This window comes from Halictus rubicundus, chromosome 14, assembly GCF_050948215.1.
Source record: "Halictus rubicundus isolate RS-2024b chromosome 14, iyHalRubi1_principal, whole genome shotgun sequence".
Classification (NCBI taxonomy): domain Eukaryota; kingdom Metazoa; phylum Arthropoda; class Insecta; order Hymenoptera; family Halictidae; genus Halictus; species Halictus rubicundus.
This window is the reverse complement of record NC_135162.1, coordinates 3,584,223-3,607,230: the sequence shown is the minus strand read 5'-3', so window position 1 is coordinate 3,607,230 and position 23,008 is coordinate 3,584,223. Positions and strand designations below refer to the sequence as shown.

Sequence of the window (23,008 nt, the reverse complement as noted above, 5' to 3'; positions counted from 1 at the left end):
GTAATACAATAGCAGACGGTACTGTGTATCAAAACTGACAGAGAGCTGTCCGAAAATTTTTTATATTATTTTTTAATACAGAAGATGTATTAGTTTGGTACAGAAATAACATCAGAATTATTTCATTTCGTGCTTTATAAATAATTTATCTGATAAATCGTTAAATTCAGACTACTGTTTCGGATTTTGTTTAAATTTGGATATGTTGTAATCTGTACTGATATATGAACATATCTCAAAGAATTTTTCGATATTTTAAAAACTGTTGGTTTTACAAAATTTTATTAAATTATAACGGCTGAATTAACAAATCAATGACAATGAGTTTTTACGAAAACTACCTTTACAAAACAATTTATATCACGGTTATCATTAAGGATAGAAACTTTTTTGTTATTTGAATCGTCATCGAGAAATTGCTCTTTTTAAATAATTTATGCATTAGCATGCAAATGTAATTTTGTAGTGCAAAATTATTAAAAATAGGGAAACATTTTTCTAGAAAAATTTTGACAAATTTTGGAAAAGTGTTACCACACTCTATGATTGTTTCTCAGTGTAAAAAATTTCAGCCAGCTACGACCACTCTTGGCCGCAATTTAAGTTTAAATATCAACTTTCAAAATTGCCAAGGATGAATCGCGCGGAAGTTATGGTTATTTGAAGTTTTGGGTGAAATTTTTAAAGGATATATCATAAATAATAAAGAAAAATGTGAAATGCATATGATTTATTAATTGTTTATATATAAAAATTTAATAATAATTTTTTTTAGGTTACTTAAACTATTTTAATAGCGCTCATTGAACCACTGTCAGAAAAATGCTTGTAGCGTTTTCGCGACAGTGGTTCAGTGAACAAAAACTTTCTTCATTTAACATAAAAAAATGGTTATGAAATATTTAAAAAAAATTTTAAAGTTTGTTTAATAGTACACCTGGCCAAAACGATTAGTGCCAGATCAAAGTCTCTTAACAAATTTTAGATATGCTTCCATAAATAAAAAATGAGCGAAAAGCAACGATTTCCGATTAGTCCATACTACTTAGTGTTAAACTTTTTTTGGAAAAATTATTTTTGGCTGTTAATATTTTATGCTATGTGTAATAACATCTCCATAAATTTTTTTTAAATCGGACTTTAGCTCACTATGAGACAATACAAAAATAATTTTTTTTTATAAAAATCGAAAATTTATAAAGTGGATTTTGTGCCACCTCGACACCACTGTGTGACATCCAGCGATTCAGGTAATTGTACCAATCGATCGGCCGCTGTTCACCGGTAGGCTTGGAAAGACCAATGTCGCTCCTACTATGCATGGTATTAATTAAGTTGTAAAATATGTTAGCCGACAAAAAATCCGTTAGTTTCGAGGAATTTAGTACACACGGCTGGGGGATCGAAACTATCCCCAAGAAAGTGAGCCCAAGATGCACGGAGTCCAGGGGTGGTCGAACACTTACAATTAGTGAACCTACCTGTGTCCTGTGTCGTGTCTAAAGGTTTAGGACACGCTAATAATCGTTATAAGCCATACCCTGCAAGCGTACACGTTTACAACTTCCGGAGACTATTTTAGAGTATTCAATCTAAAAATTTCTCTAAATGTTTTTCCATAATTCAGTAAATAGTTTCCTATTAATTTGTTGCAATGATCCTCTTCATTTCGATTTTTATATATATTTTCTATTTGTGTTCGTCGTTTTTTTATAAAAATTCTTAAAAGAATCTCCTCATCTTCTTCTTGTTCTTTAAGTAGTAACAAAAATAATTTTTGATTCATTTTTTTTTACTTCGAACTGATTCTGATTTCTCTATATACAGAGATAGTCAACGACGTGTTATAGAACAGAGGAGAAAAGAAAAGGGACCTGCGACCACCATAAAAATGCGTTTGGACGCACGCGCATATACGCATACGTCCGGAAGCGTATAGGAAAACTTAGGGAAACCAGATGAAGTTTAATGAATGAAGTATAAAAGGTCTCAGATTCGCAAAACGTTGTGTCCAGACGCACTTAGGAAAACCACCTTTACGGAGACATTACTGTACCCTGAGCAACCATCGATGGTAACCTCCCAGAATAGGATGCTTCATGATATTGAACTATACTGCGTTTAATGCGTCCTGGAGGAGTAGTCTTCCTCCGTTTCTAGGCAGCGTTTAGTGAATGGACATGCGGGAAATGGTCGGAGTGATCAACGATACAATGCAATGAAATACTCAGATTCTATTCGAGCTCTAACGATTCTCTGCAAGTAAACGAGAAAACAATTCATTGAACAAATCACTGCTAATTTCGCGACAACAACGATCGAAGTCGCAGGAAATGTGACCAATTGTTAATTGTTTAGAAAGATAGAATTAGTGTTACCTACATTGACTTACAGAATATTCGCGTTATTATTGTCTAAACCTTTTTTTACAATGACAATGTATCAAGAAAACATGGCATGACGTGACCATATTATATAACAATTTTTTGTGGTTGCAGTATCTTTCGAGAAATTGAGGCCACCATCAATTTTTTAAATGGAATGATATATATTTTTTTAGAATATAAAAGCGTCTGTCAGGACGAATTACTAGCACTCCTCTTGTTGATCTGACTACACATCTTGTTCGAAATGGTGGACATTATTAACCCCTTGGCTACCATCGATGAGATATCTCGTGATTCAATGCTGTTCGTGCAACGCCACGAATGAGATATCCCGCCAGTCTGTTCTTCCATGTTTACAGCTAAATGTCTTTTACAGAATAGTAGGGGAAATGCAGTTTTTACCTGCCTCACTTTGCAATAGCTAATAATCACTCATAATACTCACTTTACTAATAACCTCATTTTGCAGTAAAACATGTTTCTCAAAAGGATTTTTGGCGACTCAAAAAAATTTTTTTATGTTTCTGTAATGCTATGTGAGTAAGGTAGAAAGTGAAGAAATTTTTCTTCGAGTCGTCGAAAATCATTTTGAGAAATATGTTTTTACTGAAAAATGAGGCTACCTGCAAAATTTGAGCTCAATCCGACTTGACCGATTTTCAGAACTTTAGTCGAAAACTGGAAATATCTTCCACGCAGGTAGGGAACATATTGCCCTTACTGTTCTGTAAACGACATTTAGCTGTAAACATAGAAGAACAGACTGGCGTCTTAATTACAGTTTTGCGGTGTCTCTTAATATTTTTCTTGTTATTAATACATCAACTTCCTTGATCGAAGTCTTCAGTTTTAATTTAGACAACTGATTTCATTGTTTAATGAAGTTTATTTCAATGTCAATCAGTGTGATTGTCATGTATTCTTTTTGTCCGAGTATAAAATTAACATATTCACGATAGCATTATGCAATGTTTAATCAAAACGTGGTGGCAAATGGTCGCACTATTTGTTAATGGTACAAATAACTCAAAAATGAAGATGTCGATCTCATAAATGAAGAATACGCACAGCCAGAAAATTGTCATACAGTTCAAAGTAGGACATTTCGTCTGCAACAACCTTATATCGAATCATCATGTCACGTAGCTTCGCTCCATTTGCGACTGTACCATCAGATTCGAATCACCCTGTATATTTCATTTGTTAACGCTTTGGGACACGAGCATTCGAGAATTTTCGTGAGTTACTGTATATATATAGGATCAACGTGTTTGGGTGCTGACCGAATTCATCCATTACTACACTGCGTATTAAAGTGTCCGTTCACCATGCGATTTATTGTACGAGTTGAAAAATATCTTTCGATGAGATTGTTTCAAACGTAAACGTTGAATGTAAACGTTTATCATGTCTGCCATAAAACCACGAACTGCAGCGTTAACAATTAACAAATTAAACTGTTTACGAATCAATCAGTTGAAACGATTTTCTATATTATTTTAAGAATTTTGATGGTTGAACATATCATATAGGGTGTCCCAAAAATGTTGTACTTCTTTGAACGGAGTGATTCGTGAGGTCACTTGAAGTAACTTTTTGCGAAAATGTTCTCCGCGTCTTCGTTGAGGAGTTATTAATAAACAACGCGGACCAATCAGAGCGCGGTTGCAAAGGACGGATTCCGGCTCGTTCAATGACAACACCACGCTTAGCGAGATCTGTCGTAGCCGCGCTCTGATTGGTCCGCGTTTTTCGTTAATAACTCTTTAACAAAGCCGCGGAGAACATTTTCGAGAAGGAAAAAGTTACTTGAAATAGTCTCTGGAATCACCCCTTTCAAAGAAACCTAATACTTTTGGGACACCTTGTATGTACAGGGTGAAGCGCGTAACTGATGAATTTCTAAATTCAATTTATTCGAGAGGGAAGTCTCAGATGAAAAACTGTTTTTCGATATACATTTAAGTAAGAAATCTTGTCATGCGTGTTATCCTTCTACGATTAATTAACAATATATTTTCAATTGTATATTGTTAATGAAATAATAATTATCAAATTTTAAATATTAAATATAACTACTATTATTATTAAATACAATAGTACCTCATTATTTCGTGAGAGGAAATTAACTACAGTGTGTTATTTGTACTAGATAAACTCGATATTCCAAAGATTAATCAAGAGGTTACACCTGCAAACATCACTCTCTGAATTGTATATTTAATGTGTTCACAGTGATTACGTGCTCAATTACGTATTATTGGGACGTGTATTTGCATTACAGCTACAATCCACATGTTAGATTGATATATTGGCACATTATTAGCGGTGGACTCGATACCATGCTAAATTATTATTGCAGTCTGTTACATGTGACGCGTCATTCATGAAAAGTGTGGATATATTTTCGAATTCAGTTGTTTTACTGTTTATCATTTCCATTACATATCTTTTTTGCAAATATTGAGTTGTCACATCAATTCGTTCGGTCACAAATGCAAATAAGTATGTTTTAATCCTGACGATTTAATTATGTCTCAAAAAAATGTAGAGGGTATCATGAAATTGTATGTAAAAACCGTTACACCGTGATTTAATACCTTAGGATTGGCAACGATCTGTTAAATAAGTTTGGCGCGAAATTCACTTTTTCAAGGTCAAATTTTTTCAGACTGTACGACTTTACAGTTTCGTAAACTATTTCATTCCATATGTCTAGTAGACATTGTCTACAGAGTGTCCCAAGATGGTGTAAATGTGGAAGGGGTGATTCTACATGAACTTGATACGTATAGTTCAATTTAAAAATTCAATTTAAAAGTTCAATAAAAAATGTTTAACCTTGAAAAAGTCTGACTTTGATCTGAAAAGTTGACTTTTTCACGGTCAAACATGTTTTTATTGCATCCTATAGTACTCATCACGAAGAACAAAAGTCTTACGAATTGGTTAAATATGATTCTTCCTATACGTTATTAATACATAAAAAGAGATAACGGACATAACTAAACGTATTCGTGTTACGACCAAATATTTATAACCTTTTATCTCAAAGTTGTAAGCGTAATTGAGATTGCATTATAATCACACAATATTATCATATATTCTACTATTAATAAAATGATCAGGCTTCATATTTGCAATTAAGTACCTTAAATAATATTCTTTTATATTTATTTTGCTTTTCAATAACCAATAATTGATTTTTTTACATCTTTGTGCGCTGCATATTTCCTCTGTGACTTCTGGTTTTTGAGAAGCATAATTTGAGAATTTGTTGTTTCTTTAACCATAGAACCTTTTATAACGCTGTATACGTTTTAACAGTGTTTCGATTGAAAAGGGCAGTATTTTTCAATTTATTTTAGGAAGTAAGGGTCTGAGGCGAAATGTGACAACGCCGTGCGACAGAATAAACCTCCTTTGTACGGAAACCATTAGAAAAAACACCATGGTGGACTTTGTGTTCGACCGAGAAAACAAGATATTTACACAAGAATCGATGTCTAGTGATCCTTAACACAAACGATCCTTTCAGAAAAAAGTTCAAAGTTAGACAATATAACCAAACGAAGATGTACATAAAGAAATACAATTTTTTTAAATATTTTACAATTCTATATTTTGTACAGCTAGCAAAAACCTGTAAGTAGAGATTAAAAGTGTTAGGGAATGTTTCAATATGTTTCATTTAAAACAATGGACCGTAGAACATCTTGGAAAAACGTTTTCGTGATACCCTGGGAACAGATAGAGAAATGGTCTTTAAAACAAAAGCTTTAGTTTGAATAGAAATTATACAGTATGGTCAGGGTAGTTTTCACTCGATATATCTCCTCAATATCTAACCAATAAAAGTCTCAAAACTATCCCCACTGCCACGGGGTATATCCCGTGAGGGGCCACAAAGCTCGAGTGGACTCGGTCGCCGAGCAGTATACACATAATACGGGTCGGGTATATCGGTGTGAACAACTACAAAACTTCTTTATTTTTCATTATTTTTTATGGGACTTCCGATGATATTTACTTGTGTAATGAACGATGAAAGTTTCTAGCCCATATATGTCTTTGGGTAGACCCGTGTTGTGGACATATATCGAGTAAACTTCTAAATATAAAATATATATAAAATTCTAAAAGCCAATCCTGCCAATGAATAACTCAAAATAACAGTGTTCCACTCTATCGCAGCACAGACCCAAACATGGTGTCTAGACGATTCTAGACACTTTTATTATACAGATTTTAAAAATCATATTTCACATTTTAACACGTTGACTGCCACGTCACCCATGTGTGGGCGACGGAATTATTTGTGCAGGTTTTAAAATGAATTTTTACGTTGATTTATTCATTGTACCAAATTTGATTAGGATCTGTAACATGCAAGAAAGTTGGAGGACTACTCAGTATCATACATTTAATTTTTTTCAATTTTTATTTCGTTAAATAACTTACTTTGATTTATGGAATTTTGGGGGTTTCTAGTTTGGCGATCAAAGTGTTAAAAGGAGAGTATTTCTTCTCATTAAAATTCCATAGGAATTTGTTTACGGAATTTTTTAAAGTCGAATGACAAATGTTTATTTTAATCTCTGTTCGTAAACAAGTACTGTACATCTCTATGTATCTTCATTTCGATTAACAGATGCAGTGTCAACGGTCGTGCGATTTGTAAACCAAGGTTTGATCCAGGTGACCTGAAAATGCAGGTTAAATAAAAAAAAACAGGTCAATTTATTGCAGACAATCATCCAATGTACTTCCATTTCTTTTGTCGAAGCACCAGAAAATATCTGTACCTATCAAAAGTGGTTCCAGAAACTGGGACAAGTCATATCTTTTTTCAGATGAAGATAGAAAAAGGGGTAAGAGGAAAGAACTGAATGCTTTAAAAAGGTTTAAGATTCTGATCACAATTTTTTTACGAGAGAAGTGATCTCTGAAAATTCAGGTCTTTTAAATAAATTATAACACAAAAGGAAGATTTTTCATATTATTTAAAAGGATGTCCGATTTCATTGATAAAAAATATTTTTTTATTTGCATAAAAAAATTTGTGATTAGAAACAGCAACTGGCTTTTATGTGAAATTAAGCCTTAACGATAAAAGATCCATAGATAAGCCACGGATCTTAAAATAATAATCTTAATATAATGTAGGAGCCCGAGTCGTTAGAAGCGATCGATGGTTGCACCGCCTACAATAATATAAATGTAGTTTTTTCTGTAGGGACCAGAAAAAAAACTTTTGTCATATTTAATGTTGTATCACAGTTCAGACAAACTAAAATCCTCATTAATTTCATACAAACATTTTGTCATGCGAGATTCTAAAAAATCGAAGACTGTAAAATTTTAAATCTATAACAAGGGACACCAGACTTTCGACTTTTTCAATTTTGTGTGTTATTAAAGCAAGAGACTGCATTTGTTCAGCAATTGTATAATTTAGTCATATAACATGAAGAAATTATTCAATAACTTATAAATAAGTTTATAAAAACTGCAATACAAATATGGAACAATATTCGTTTGCAACTTTCAGACTTTTCAGTGTGAAAACACAATTTAAAATTTGATACGTATTATTCTATTTTCATGTACACTTCAAAGATTATACATACAGGATGGGGTATTTAAATGCGAACGTCTAAATGTTTCTGTAGTTAATGATTTTATGGAAAAAGTGATCGCGACAAAGTTCTAATATTTGAGGGGGCACGTGCAGAGGTAATGCTATTTTTTCTCAATGTCGTGTTTAAGAGATTTCAAGGTCATCATTACTTGTTTAAATGGAACGCCACCATTTTTTGCACATTCTTTTAGTGTTTAGGCATAGAAAACAAGATTATCGACCCTGTATAACAATCATTCTATCTCTCATTCGATTTTCAAGAATTATTGATTGTCCCACCCTGTATATAAAAAATATTCTAAGTATAAATTTTGATTCTTTTGCTGTACACATTTTACTAATACACCTATGGATTTATTATTCACATGAAAAACTATTCTCTTCCCAAAAAACGAGATCTACAAAATGTGCTTTACGGATTAGGTCTTACGGTGAAGTCTATTCATTTGTGTCAATAACGTAACAAATTATAGTGGAGTTAGCAGCTGCGTGTAAATCTGACTTGCTAAAGTTTAGTTCGTTCTATCCACTGTCACCACCAATGTCATGGTCGATGCACGCAAAGTGAGGCTTCTGTTACATTTACAGTTTAATTATAGAGAGAGAGCGAGAGGGGGGGGGGGGAGAAAGAGCAGAAGTTTGACGTCAGTGTTAAGCCGACGGTAAAAGCGTCGCAAATGTTTTCTGGCGGGAAAGATAATAAATTTTGAAGTTAACCTTATACTTGCTCAAGTACATAGTGTTCAAATACTTTTTGGATCCACTGTATATCGCTTTATAGTCGTGGCAAGATTATATTTATTCAGATTTTGTAAATTCATTTTATGATATCCCTTGTTAGTGAAAAATTGTTAGAGAAAGATGAAAAAAGTTAAAAAATTTCTCAAGAAAATATTTTTACAACTTCAACAAGTATGAACGAAAAAAATCAGGGAAATGTTATTTTGACTGGTATCTCCAGTGTTGAAGGTAAAAATTTCCGAAGAAAGTATTTAAACGTATCGATATTAAAGTAGGTTGCGATTTTGTACACGTATCGTCATACGTGAATGTGTGGATTGTTTAGCAACGTAAATCCGTAAACAGAAGTGGAAGTTAAATGCGCATTTATGACAAAATTACAATTATTACAAGTATTAAAGTGTGCTACTTTAAAGATGACATTGAATTCAATGGGCACCCTGAGAAAACTCGCAGTAAATGCACATTTTCAGAAGAAATGTGAGAAATGTGCGACGCAATTCACAATGATGTAAGCACTTAAGAAGAATTTGCAGAAGAAATTTCTCGATCGTATTGATATGAAAATATCCAGTTCCCACAATTTATCATGAAAGAACTCATCCAAGAGTCTCATCCACAAATTTTGAAGGACAATCTTCAGTATTTGAATTTTGTGGCGCAACAATAAAAATTTAATATATATTTTTCTAATGGTCATCGACGAAAATGGATCGGTGCGCCATGATGGAAGATGTGAAGAGTTTTAATTAAGAAACAATATTATAATTATTAAAAGTGTGATACACTACAAAGAATAATTTTGCAATTATCACTTAATATGGAGGGGTTGCATAATTGCAAAACCAAATATTACAGCTTTCCATTATGTCCTCACTTTCCCAAACGAATATAATCTACCTATATACGTAGATACATGTAATTATAAAAGCTAGAAAACTATGTTACGGTTAATAATATAATTTCCATGCTCATGTACAATACATATGTGAATATGCCTACGCAAGCGAAAAATAGTGGGTTGCTCGAATGGCACAAACGTAATTACGTAAAATTTTCAGGGTAAGTATGTGGTGAAAAATAGTTGTCTACAATATTATATTCATAACTTGTCTTAAAGAAATTTAATTTGTACGAGCTTAACGATTTTAATATCACATACTACGAGTCGCACTAGTGAACGAAACGAAGAACTGAACCAGTCTAAATCAGTTTCTTGAACGTACAACGTGTATACTAGGGTGACTCTTATTTTCGATATTTGAATATTTTTTACACTCCCTCCCCATGATTGTTCCAATTAATAAAAACAATTATATTTTTATATTATTATATTTTTATTAAAATAGTAAACAATAAGATGAAACAGAGTTGTTATTTATAATGTGAAACCTTATACTAAACCAAAGAATAATTCTTTCCCGTTAGAATATATCTGAATCTCCAAAAAGTAACATGTACTATAATTTTTCCAAAATTACATTGTTTTTGTCCCTAATTAAAAATGACGTCTTATTTGATAATATCTACTACTTGTTAAATCATTCTGTGTTACATAGATCCATTACTAACTTTGTTGTATTTTTTATTTAATTATAAATCACTTGAAATATATTGTTTAATTAACAAAAACCAACTAAATGTTGTAAAAAATTAATAATTATTCATATTTTATACAACTGTAAACATATTAATCGATAAATATAGAAAAATAGGCGATTCAGAGACAACGTCGTCCAGATGTGTTGACAAGGTGGTAATCCAAGTTACCCCCCAGGACCTCGGACGGCCCGAAGGATTTGATTTTAAAATGAGAAATTCTATCTGAATCACCCAATGAATATTGTAAAATATGAAAAAAGTTTTAACATGTAGGAGTGCATTATAAAAGTCACAAAACACCTCGTAAACACAGCCCGTCTTCCATTTTTCGAAAAGGCAACATTATAAATCTGGGTGGACCTTAGCTGTACTTGATGAAAATTATTTTACAAGATTTTTTAGTCTCACCTCCCCCCCCCCCCTCAAACTTGTGATACTTGTTAAGAAAATGATCTGGAAAAAATTTAGGGTCGAATTAAAGATTGCTTGTTAACCTATTAATGACCAACGGGACGTATATGTCTCACTTCTGTTCTTAGACTATTGTTGATGTAGGCAGTAGACTATTTTTGGAATTTCTTCGAAAAGGTTAACACAGTCGTGTCTAGGGCATGATCTGCTGGGTCTTACTGAACGTCAACAAGCAGATGTGGAACGAAACACTTATGAAATTTGTATACATAATTGAAAAACTTAACATTTTAAGACGAATTAAGAATTGAGACCGGATCTGCTGTATAATATGAAAAAACAAATAATAGCTGTGGTATATAAGGAAGTGAATATAAGTCATTGATATTTTTTCTATTAACAACTACTTATGCTATATGTGTATCCTTAAAGAGAAAAACAGGAAAATTCATCACGTACATTAATTTCAAGATGTAAAAAATTCAACATTTTCAAATTTGACGCGCTTTGGGTTCCATGACCCAATCGACCCCAAATTTTTTCCAGATCAATATTTCAACATCTCAAGCGAGACTAACAAATTTTTTGGTAAAAAAATAAGATCCAACCTAATCTACATTGTTGTTCGTGTAACAGCATACTTGTGTTTCGATTTTAAGTGGATGCAAATGTGCCGTTTCCGTGAAACAGATAGCATTTCGTAAATAACATAGTGCATAAATTCTTCAATGGACTTATATAGCGTCGACGAAGAATAGAAACGTCAGACTGCAACTAGAGATTGTGCGGACTTGATATATTCGAATTTCTTTGATATGGGGAACTTTCGTGTGATTACTTTCCTTGAATTGATAAGTCTTGCCCTGGCATGTGAGTATTTTACGCGTTAATTAGGTCTTAAGGGCTTAAGGGGGCCGGCATGGTTTGAAATCCATATACGTATGCAAGGGTGAAAATCTAGACAAACTGCCGCTTCAATATTGCAATGAGTAGTTTAGAAGTGGTCAATTGTGTTTCCTAAAAGTCCAATCTACGTCTGTATAGAGCCCAAATTGCGAATTTCTACCTCATCGTGGAGTAATTTGTAATATTCGGCAGAAAATTCGAATTCTGAAGCAAGTATGACGTCACAAGATGGCTGCCGCTGAGAGATTCTCTTAATTTCGAGAGATTTAGTGTTCGTATCGAAAAAAAGGCTCTATACAGACGTAGCAAAGACATGTACAAACACGGTGGTATGCATTTTTAATTGATTACTTACTTATTTAAGACATAAAATGTCTAGAAAAAAAGGCACAGCGTAACATAGCGTGACAGGCAAGGCCAAATGCCTGCCGGCCCCCTTATTGTAGACAGCATTTTAACCTTTCGCACTCCGTGAGCATGCTCCCATAAGAATATCCGTCATATGGTCTATGAATTATTGTATTTACAATTAACGTCAATTTTCAAGAGAAAGGTTCATTCTTGATTGATGGTTCCTTTGAGAAGTTTGTTCCTTCCGATGACAAGAACACGATGCAATCGTTAAAAAAATTTGACCTTGAAAAAGTCGGTCAAGGTCAATTTTGCAGCAACTATTTTTTAGAGATCTTCGCCGACCTTAAGGTGTAGAATCACGCTATAACGGTTTTTCACATCATTTCTTGACACCCTGTATATTAACACTTTGAACGCCAAACTAGAAACCCCAAAAATTCCATAAAATCAAAGTAAGTTATTTAATGAAATAGAAATTGCAAAAAATTAAATGTACGATACTGAGTAATCCTCCAACTTTCTTGCATGTTACAGATCCTAATTAAGTTTAGTACAATGAATATATCAACGTAAAAATTCATTTTAAAACCTGCACAAATAATTCCGTCAGCCACATATGGCTGACGTGGCGTTCAACGGGTTAATGTTAATATTGTTTACAGGTGCTTTAGGCACGTCAACATCACTGGACACGATTTTCTTTCGACACTACGATAAGTAATTAATTGTATATAAATTTGTTTCTAATCTTCTTATATACGTTCTTCATATTAGGTGCAAATCTTAATGCGTAACCCTTTATCCGTGAATTTATCAATTACAACCAACTAAAATATATTCTACTCTCCAAAATAATCGACACCACTTTTTAAGCGTTTACTTCATCTTATTAAGTTGGTCATATTATCTTTGCAGTTTTTAGTTTATTTAGAGTAATTAGTTTATTAATTCTTTTTACAGTAAAGCAAGATCACTACAAGATGGTGGAACGTTTTCGAATAGAAGAACAAAAACTTCTATTTTAGCGGAGTTCGGCTCGAACCGTCGAACGAGTCAGACGTGTTTGCAAACAGAGCGCTACATCGAACGTGTATTTGAAGTGTCCATTTCAGTATCGCGAGTGCTTACGAAATAGTTAATTGCATACAACTGAACTGTTAACGTCAAGTGCAGTGATGAAGCCCCCTGGTAACCAGGGGGCCTCATCTGAGAACAACTTAAAAAGCATGAACGTCTCTGAGTACAGTAATGTTCATTCAAACAAGTCAACGAGCTCAACAAAAGTAACAACAGATAGTGTTCCATTGACGTACGCAGCCGCAACACAAAGTATTACAGTCCCGACTAAAGAACAAGCGATTATCATGGATGCAATTGATGGTGTGTCCATCAAAGAATTCACATTAGCAGTAGCTAAAGTTATTTCACCGGTTAATATCAGATTCGCCTCTAGAATTTCGAACGGCAGAATCTGTATGTACCTCGCCAACCAGCACCTTGTAGAAAAACTGACCGACACCGATGTAAACATAAGCGTCGGCGCTCACACACTGCGAATTCGTCCGCTCGTGGCCAGGGCTAAGAGAATAATACTATCCAACGTGTGTCCGATAATTCCGAATGATACAATTGAGAAAAAATTGACAGCTATGGGAATCAGGTGCGTGTCACAGCTTACATATATAAGGGCTGGCATGAACGAACAGGGGTTCTCACACATTTTAAGTTTTCGGCGTCAAATGTACATTGAACCCAGTGATGCTGTTAAACTCCCCGACAATATTCAGATAGAGCATGAGAACGTCAACTACTGGATTTATATTTCGTCAGATAATCCAAGATGTTTCATCTGCAAAAAAGACGATCACTTGGCCAAACACTGTCCAAATGTTGGCAACACCATGCAAATTTTGTTGCCTGAAAAACCATCGTATAATCAGGCAAGAGGTAATGCGTCTGAAGAAGTCAAGGTTGCAGAAGATAACTTTAAAGTCATCGAATCTGAGACCAATAACTATGAGAGGAATGACAAAAGACCGTTATCCACTACCGAGTCAGGCTCTACCGCCAGGGGAATCGCAATCAACGATAACTTGTCATCAGATGACACCAACAACAAGACTAACCAGGAACAAAATCTCAAATATAAGCGAACAAAATTAAAGAAGACAGTAAAGAAAATGCGAACAGAATCGTGTAGTAGCGACCAAGAAACCGACATTGAGGCAATGACTCTACCGATTAAAGAAATTCTAACTGAGCATCCGAACACCTATGTCTTAGACTACACCACTTTGAACAGCTTTCTGCGAGAAACTATTGGCAACTCCAATCACCTTGAGATAGCCAAAAAGTATACAGATGACACCAAAGCTTTAAGCAATATGTTATACGAAATCTACCCAAGCTTAACACACCGAGGCGCCAAAAGTCGGCTGACCAGAATTATCAAGAAATTAAAAGAGGATAACACAGACCAAGACATCGCCTTAAACCCAGCTTAACAGTATCCTCAAAAATGGGACAACACACTATCGGTAATAACAATTTCTCAGCGTTACGCATCATATATTGGAACGCCAGGAGCATTGCACAACGCAAAGAAGAGTTGGAACAAATGCTACAAGAGATTGACATTTTCATTTGTGTTGAAACATGGCTCAAACCGGAAATGAGAATAGCATTCAAAGGTTTTAACACGGTTCGCAAAGACAGAATTGGCAGAAGAGGAGGTGGTATCGCTATCTTTATCAAAAGATCCATTGACTACTGTATATTACCAAATATTAGATCTTTTAATAATCTCATAGAAACATGTAGCATTAAGTTAGTAAACACTGTCCCATCTATTAACATAATGGCACTCTATAGACCACAGGGCCCCTCTTTAGGGCAAAACAAATGGGATTGGATCATGCAAACAGTCTCAGACTTGCAACCTTGTCTCTTAGTAGGTGATTTCAATGCGCATAATACAGTATGGAATTGTTCAAGTAATGATTGTAACGGGGATAGATTATTTAATAGCTTATTAAGTCACAGCATCTTTTTGCACAATCCTGATTCTTTAACACACGTCGATTTAAGTAACAATAGTAAATCTAACATTGACTTGATTTTTACGACTCCGGATTTAGCTGAGAAAACTCGGATAAATACTTTGGACGATACTCATGGATCTGACCATTTTCCTATCGGTATAGAAATTAGTATTGAAAAAACTAGACATATTTACAGGAAAGTTACAAATACATTGTCTTCAACAAGAACGGATTGGGATAAGTATCAAGAGTTAATGGCACAAAATTTCCAATTATTTTTATCACGCGAATTCAATATACTAGATTGCGTGGAAAAATACAACTTCTTTACTGATTATATAAGAGAAGCTATTATAAAGAACACACCCTCGAAGGTGACGGTCAACGACAATATACATCGAAACCCAGTACCGTGGTGGGACAAAGAATGTGAACGAGTCAAGAGGTTGAGGAGAGCAGCCTACAAGAAATGGCAACACACTTATGAAATGTCGGACCTAGTTAACTATAAAAAACTCGTTGCAACCGCAAAGAAAACATTCAAGTTAAAAAAAAGAGAGTATTTTCACAAATTTATTTCAGAGTTTGACACTAAAAGGGGCAGTAAATACTTCTGGAATACCTGCAAAAAACTGAAAAATAAATGGACATATACCGGGAATAAAACAATGTCTGCTGACCAAGGCCTAGAAAGAATACATGAATGCTTAGATAAAATTGCTCCCCCTTGGGCTGCCTGCAACCCAGACGGCTTTTCACAGGCGCCTCATAATCAGTTCTTTGACAAACCTTTCGATTTCACAGAATTTAATTTTGCATTGGATTTTAAGAATGACAAATCTGCACCCGGAAAAGGCGGCATAAACTATCTCTCACTAAAACTTCTGCCTTGTAACATTAAACTGGTCCTGCTAGATATATTGAACGAAATGTACCTGGAAAAACGATATCCCCAAGAGTGGCAGTCGGTTCAGATGTTCTTCATTGATAAACCCAATAAATTGGGCGTTAGACCTATTTCCCTGGCTTCATGTGTATGTAAACTTTTTGAAACCATGATAAAGAACAGGCTAGAATGGTGGCTTGAAAATCAAAATATTCTACCCACGTCTCAAGCAGGATTTCGCAAGGGTAAATCATGCTCTGATAATTTAGTTTCTTTATTAACCAACATCGACACCGCAAAAAATCAAGGTAAAGACACCCTAGGAGCCTTTCTAGACGTACAAGCTGCTTTCGACAATGTGAATTGTAGTTTGCTTATTCAGAAACTAATCCAGATAGGCTGTTCTCTTGTAGTCATAAGATTTATCAAACATATAACGCTTGGCAGGAAAATTACCGCTATAGATAGAACCACAAGCACTATCACAAGAACAACCTGGAAAGGTTTGCAACAGGGAGGAGTTTTAAGTCCGTTACTATATAATTTTTATGTAGCTGAAGTTATTAAGAACATTCCAGACAACGTTCAAATATCGCAATTTGCAGACGACATTGCTGTCTACTGCAGCACCCCTACCATCAACGATAGCAAAAGGTTACTCGAACAATCGATTAATACAATTAATGCTAATCTCAAATCTGTTGGCCTTGACCTGTCTCCTAAAAAAACGGTATTTGTTCACTTTAATAATAGACGTATTCTACCGGGTAAAACCGAAATTATAATTGACAACCATGTCATCAAATCAAGCGAAACAGTTAAATTTCTAGGAATCAATTTTGACTTTGACATGAGCTTTAAAGTTCATATAAATAATGTGAGGAAAAAATGTTTTAGACTACTAAATATTATGAAATTTCTTTCTGGCGTTTCATGGGGTGCTTCACCCGAGACTTTGCTGTTAATATACAGCAGTCTCATAAGACCAATCATGGAATATAATTGCTTCATATATTATCCGAAAAACAAAAACCTAATCCTTAAATTAGATCGAATTCAGTATGCTGCAATCCGACTGGCACTAGGGTACAGAATTAGCACGCCCACAAATGTTTTGCTTAGCGAAGCTAAAGTCATTTCCCTTCGGGATAGAGTCAATTTTCTAGCTAGAAAATATCTACTCAAATGTTACTCTTATACAACCTCAACTTCAAACAAAATACTGTTTAAAAACAACACAGACCTGATTGCCATTCCTCCCAACAGACGAACGAAACACTCTCTGCTAGTTGAAAACCTCCTTAATTTGTTAGAAACACGACCTGATCTAGAGATTGCTGAAAAACATCCAATTTTTACCACAGACTATAACATCCTATATAATATTCCACCTAGTGATGTTTATTTAGGTCAATCATTACAAGATTCTTCCGACCCTAATATTCCGTTACGAGATTTTATTGAATCCAACCCCCCGAATACGGTTGCAATCTATACCGATGGCAGTGCAACAGAAAACTCCGAATCAGTAGGTGCCGCAATATACTGCCCACAACTAAATATCTCCCAAAAATTTAGTTTAAACAAGCACGCATCAATTTTCACAGCAGAATGCTACGCCGTTAGCCGAGCACTAGACATTGCCAATTTATATAGTCATACTACAAATTTTCTCATCTTCACCGACTCGCAAAGTACAGTGAAGTCACTACAGAAGCCAACCTTCAAATATAATATCAGTAACCACATCATTGAAATCAAAACTAAGTACTCTACGTTTATATCAAACAACAAAGGCCAAAATTTTATTAAGTTTATCTGGATACCAGCACACGTAGGAATTATCGGTAACGAAGAAGTAGACTCACTTGCGAAAGAAGCGACCAAAGAAAGCCCTTCACCAGATATCAAGGTTTCAATCGCTGACCTAACCAGAGACCTCAAAATTCAAGCAAGATTGTCCACTAACACCCTAATCAAAAAGGAGGGTCTAATCAAAGGTGTGAACTATGTTAGATTTTATCACAAGGACAAAGGCAAGCCATGGTACACTGGTCTTGCGCTCTCTAGAGATTTTCTAGTTTTTGTTAATAGATGTCGAGCTAATCACTATAATTTAAATGGTTCTTTGGCGAGGGTTAACTTTATAGCTAACAGTGCTTGCCAATGCGGAGCAGAACTCCAAGACCTAAATCATGTTATATGGCAATGTCCAGACTACGAAAACGAACGCAATACATTGGAAACAAAGCTCCTCAAAGGCAAGTACTGTTTCCCTCTTTGTATTAGTTCCTTCTTATGTAAACCTGACATAAAAGGACTAAAAATAATTTATAATTTCCTTAAACAATGTTCCGTTAGACTTTAGAAACAGTGTAAACCTATTTAATGTAAGCTAGATGTAATAATATTGTACTTGCTATATAAACCACTTGGTTTAAAGCAATAAATAAATAAATAAAACTTCTATTTTATCCATTTCAATTTGATGAAGTAGAACTTACCTGTAACCATTAAAACATGTGTGAAGACTTTCCGCCCGATTCAAGACAAATAGTTAATGAATCTCCAATATGATGGTTCAAAGATTTAGGTTCAAAATGCAGTTGCAATTGAATCGTTGTAAGAGCCACAACTAAAGAGTGTAACCGGATATGGACGTCAAAAGTGACCCCAAACCAAATTGAATTTGCTATAGGACATTTGATAGTTTATCCAACGAAAATACTTTGTGCCAATTTTCAATCCTGTATGTCGACATGGAGGGTATTAATGGGGTGAGAAAAAAAATCAGGTTTTTCAGTCATTTCTCTTATACTCTTCAATTGAAAATTCTGAAAAGATCAGGCATATTTTCGATATATAGGGTTGAAAATTTGCAGAAAGTATTTTCTTTGGATAAGCTATCGAATGGTCTAGTGCAAATACAATTTGGTTTGGGGGTACTTTTGACCTTCATATCCGACTACACCCTTTGTGTACTTTCATCGTTAGATTGCACAAATAAATTGTTTGTATTATCATGTTATGTTCTAACATGATTGATAGTGTTTCTGTTGCTTTGAATAATGCTTGAGTATCGATTTAATTATAACAAAATTCGCATTTCAGAAATGGCTCGCACACCGACATTAATATCCGTAATGTCACGCTTCTCATCCCTAAATTGGAGTTGACTAATTGGACAACGTTTTACATTCACGGAATCGGAGAAGACGTGAACAGCGAAAGTGTCGTCACAATAGCGAACGGTAAGTCATGATTTCGAAAGTTCGTATGCAACATATTCATATTGAACAAATTTGTTAAGGTAAGTTTGCAATTTACAATTAAGATTTATTTTTAAAAATTGTAACTGGAACAATATTACAGATATTATCATGAGGCAAACATCATTTTATGCGTTACACTTTGAGTCGAATTAAACGAATACTACTTCCAACGTGGTATGCAGCATCTTCGAAGTGGCTTCTATCATTGATTGAATATTAATTTCGCGATTATGGTCCCTATTTTCTGAGAACACCTCTATTTCGTTTCTGTGCCCACGAGCAAATGGTCACATTAAAAATGAATTTGTGTATCTGAAAATATGAATTTGTAAGATATTTCGATACGGAGTACTATAAAATATTTATTTTTAGACTGCATAACGAAACTGTCAATTATTTGTAAAGAAAATCAATAAAGCCTAGCGAAACAGTAAAAACATTTAAACAAACTAAAAATACTTACTGGTAACACGGAATACGTATCTTGAATTTAATACAAAGAATCTTCATTTTGCATACAAATTCGTGGTTTATTTATTATCAACGCATAGGCAAACGCAAAGGCAATTGTCGTTTGTCTTATGTTAATATCTGCAATGTCATTCCAGTTGCAATTTTATAAGAAAAGTTGGCAGCTAACTTTCCACACCCATAACTCAGAAAGTTAAAACAATATGCAGGATTTAATATGTAATCAAGACGTCCAGTTTTACGAGCCTGTGCTATTTCATCAATGTGAAATGGCTTAGATGAAGAAAATTGAAATTCATTTTGAATACTTGTATTTTTCAAATTTACAGATAAGAACTAATTCACGCAATTTTAGTATTGCTAATGACGATGACGTTTGTTGCAGCTTATTTGATATCGGATATAAACATAGTTGCTATCGACTATGGTGAAATTGCAGCAAACAATTTTCTCATTATTTTGGGATTATGTACTTAGTTCGGTCGCTCAGGCTTTGGGTCAAAGTTTACACCAATTACAATTTAAAATAATGTAAATTATTTTCTTTTTTGACATGCTATACATCACTTCCCGTAGATTTGATCACGTCGATTTTAAATCTGGTCCCAAAATTTGTCTATCTCCTCAGGATATTGCAGAAAATCGATTTATATGAAAACAAAACTAATGAAATCAACATTTTTTTCGTTGAAATGACTTGATAAGCCACTGATTTCAAGGTATATTGTATTCCTACACATACATGGAACACATTCAAAATACACATAATAAAGTATTTGAACATTTCGAGTTACTTACAAAGCGTGAATCGGTACTCCTGGGGTTTACAGGTCACTGGTTATGAATCTGATGTGAAAATTGTTATATAGAAGTAAATGATTATACCGTGAATGTTTTTCGTCTTCGTGATGATATGTTACAGATTATTGCAGTCATCATAGATCCTGGCGGTTTTACGCGGAGTCAATCAGAAATCCATCAGGATTTTTGGCCGTCCAGTGTAACGACGATTTAAGTTTCCAAATGAGTTCATGTAATTATTCGGATGTAATTCGCATGGGATTTGATACACAAAGCAACGCGTTAGTATTATTTCAGTTTCCATCAATTTAAGACAAATTTGATATGCAATGCGAGGCTTTGCAACTTAAATATCTGGACTAATAACTACCATCCATGTCGTTTATTTATTTATTAAATTATGACCAATCATTATGTATTTTTAGGAAGAAAAATATTTACAGATTTTATGCTTTTATGATAAAAATGAATAGATGAAATATGTAGAATAAGCGAAACTGAAAAGATTAAAAGAATTTAAGAATATTATGAAATTATGTTCGACTTAGAATATTTTTCAGATTTTGCTACAAGATTTACCTTGGAGAAGAAATAGATACAGTGTTATGCTAATTAACTACGAATTGTAGATTATGTTCAATCTAGGCGTTCAATGCCTACTCTCCCCCATAAAATTTTAATGTGAAAGGTAAATTCGTATAGGAACTATAAAATATTGTGTTTCCATTTTAGAAGGGGCGTTTACTACCTACACACAAATTCAAAAAGCCCGTTTGGAAGAGGACTGCAAGCGACACGATCGTGATTATCGTATTAAGTATGTGCACAATTCTGGAGAAAATGTTCTTACAAAACAGACGATCTGTATTTCCAGCAATAAAGTGAACAGCAAAATCATGAACAAACGCTACGATACATGTAAAAATATTCAAGTCATATTAAAAACTTAATTTTCTTTATTCTATTATTATGATAAACAATTGGTAAGTAATTAGTTTTTAATGAAACTAATACATTTTACATACAATGTGCAAGTAGATTATAATGCAAGTAGATATAGTCCGCGAATAGTCCTAGTCGCTAGATGAGGGGAGGGAGTACCAATTGAGGGGAAAAAGTTACCCTCTCTCAGGCAGTTCGTTGTAGACCTTGCTCAGTGCACACACGAAAATTATAAAATATTTCTGAAGAAGATCTTTTACTTGTATCAGCAGCATTAATCCAAGAAGATAATGCTGAGAAAAAAAGAAAGCGACAATGCTGGCAAAAAGAAATTTTCAAAACAAAACGCATTCCTGGTGGAATATGTTTAACAAATGATTTATTAAAAAACGATACAGGATTCAAAAATTTTGCGAGAATGTCATATGAGGACTGTGAAAAATTACTCAGCATAATTGGGCCGAAAATATCAAAGAAGGATACGAATTTTCGAATAGCGATGTCTGCCAAACAGAGATTATTAATAACTTTTTATTTAGTAAAAAATTGAATTTATTTAAACTTTTTTAATAAAACTGTATTTTTTCATCAACTGATACATCCTCATGTGCTCTTTAAAAAAATATTAAGGGACTTAAGAATGGTAAAATGTTCAAACAAGAATTATTAGTCAACAATTATTTAAAAAGTGCAACAGCAGACTGGCATAAATAGTTTGATCTCGGTTATTTTTTAATGTCATGAAGAGGTTATGGAAGTCTTTGGAGGTTATAGTTATGATTATAGTTGTGGATGTTTAAGATTGTTTGCGACATAAAATGAAGTTTGTAGAAAATGAACGCAATGAACTTAATATCTCAATTTTTGAAATTTCAGAGAATCGCAGACCACTAAATCGGAAGACCACTAATTAAGGTATTGAGAAACTCCTGAACTTGTTAGGAATTCACTGTTCAATAACCGATTGACTCAACTGAAAGCGTTCCAATTGATGTGAATATCTTAAATGGTACGATACTAACTGAAATTACATGAGCAAATACTAACTTAAAATTCTCACTTCCAGTTTTCCTTACATGTATAGCTAAACTAGTAATAAAAATATCCTATCGTTAATTATTATGTTGAACGTTGTCCAAATTTTTAGTTATTACCAATAATGGATGAAACTTTATTCGTTTTTCATACGATCATTATTTTGTATTACAATTATTTAATCGATTATTCATTTGCCTGTCACGAACTAATGACTTCCCTCCACTGTGAAACATGATGAAAAGAAAATACTTAAACTGTCGACGTTCCACTGATAATTTAAATAGAGTGCAGATATCTATCATGAAAACATCCGGATAGCTAACACGACATTATCGAAGTTTCTACAACATATTTAAATTCGAAGAACAGATAAAACAATAGCGATTGAAATTAATTTGATTTGTTATTTGAAGTAACTTTTGCTGAATACTGATTTCTGGATTTCCAAAATCAATGCTTGGATTTCAGAACATGAGTTTACAATACGTCAACTGCTATTGAAGTCCAAGAGAATT

The 23,008-nt window shown here is 33.9% G+C and overlaps 1 protein-coding gene and 1 long non-coding RNA gene across 5 annotated transcripts in view; one reads left to right on the top strand and one right to left on the bottom strand.

Moving 5' to 3' along the window:
• LOC143360924 (uncharacterized) overlaps window positions 1–23,008 on the bottom strand; it is a 333,702-nt gene that overhangs the window by 213,383 nt on the left and 97,311 nt on the right. The gene's annotated exons all lie outside the window — the stretch shown is intronic.
• The window catches only part of LOC143360934 (uncharacterized), a 175,682-nt gene continuing 173,276 nt past the window's right edge, over window positions 20,603–23,008 (top strand). The window contains exons 1-2 of the long non-coding RNA XR_013083376.1: window positions 20,603–20,794; window positions 21,246–21,314. This is a non-coding gene — a long non-coding RNA (uncharacterized LOC143360934). The remainder of the gene's footprint in view (window positions 20,795–21,245; window positions 21,315–23,008) is intronic.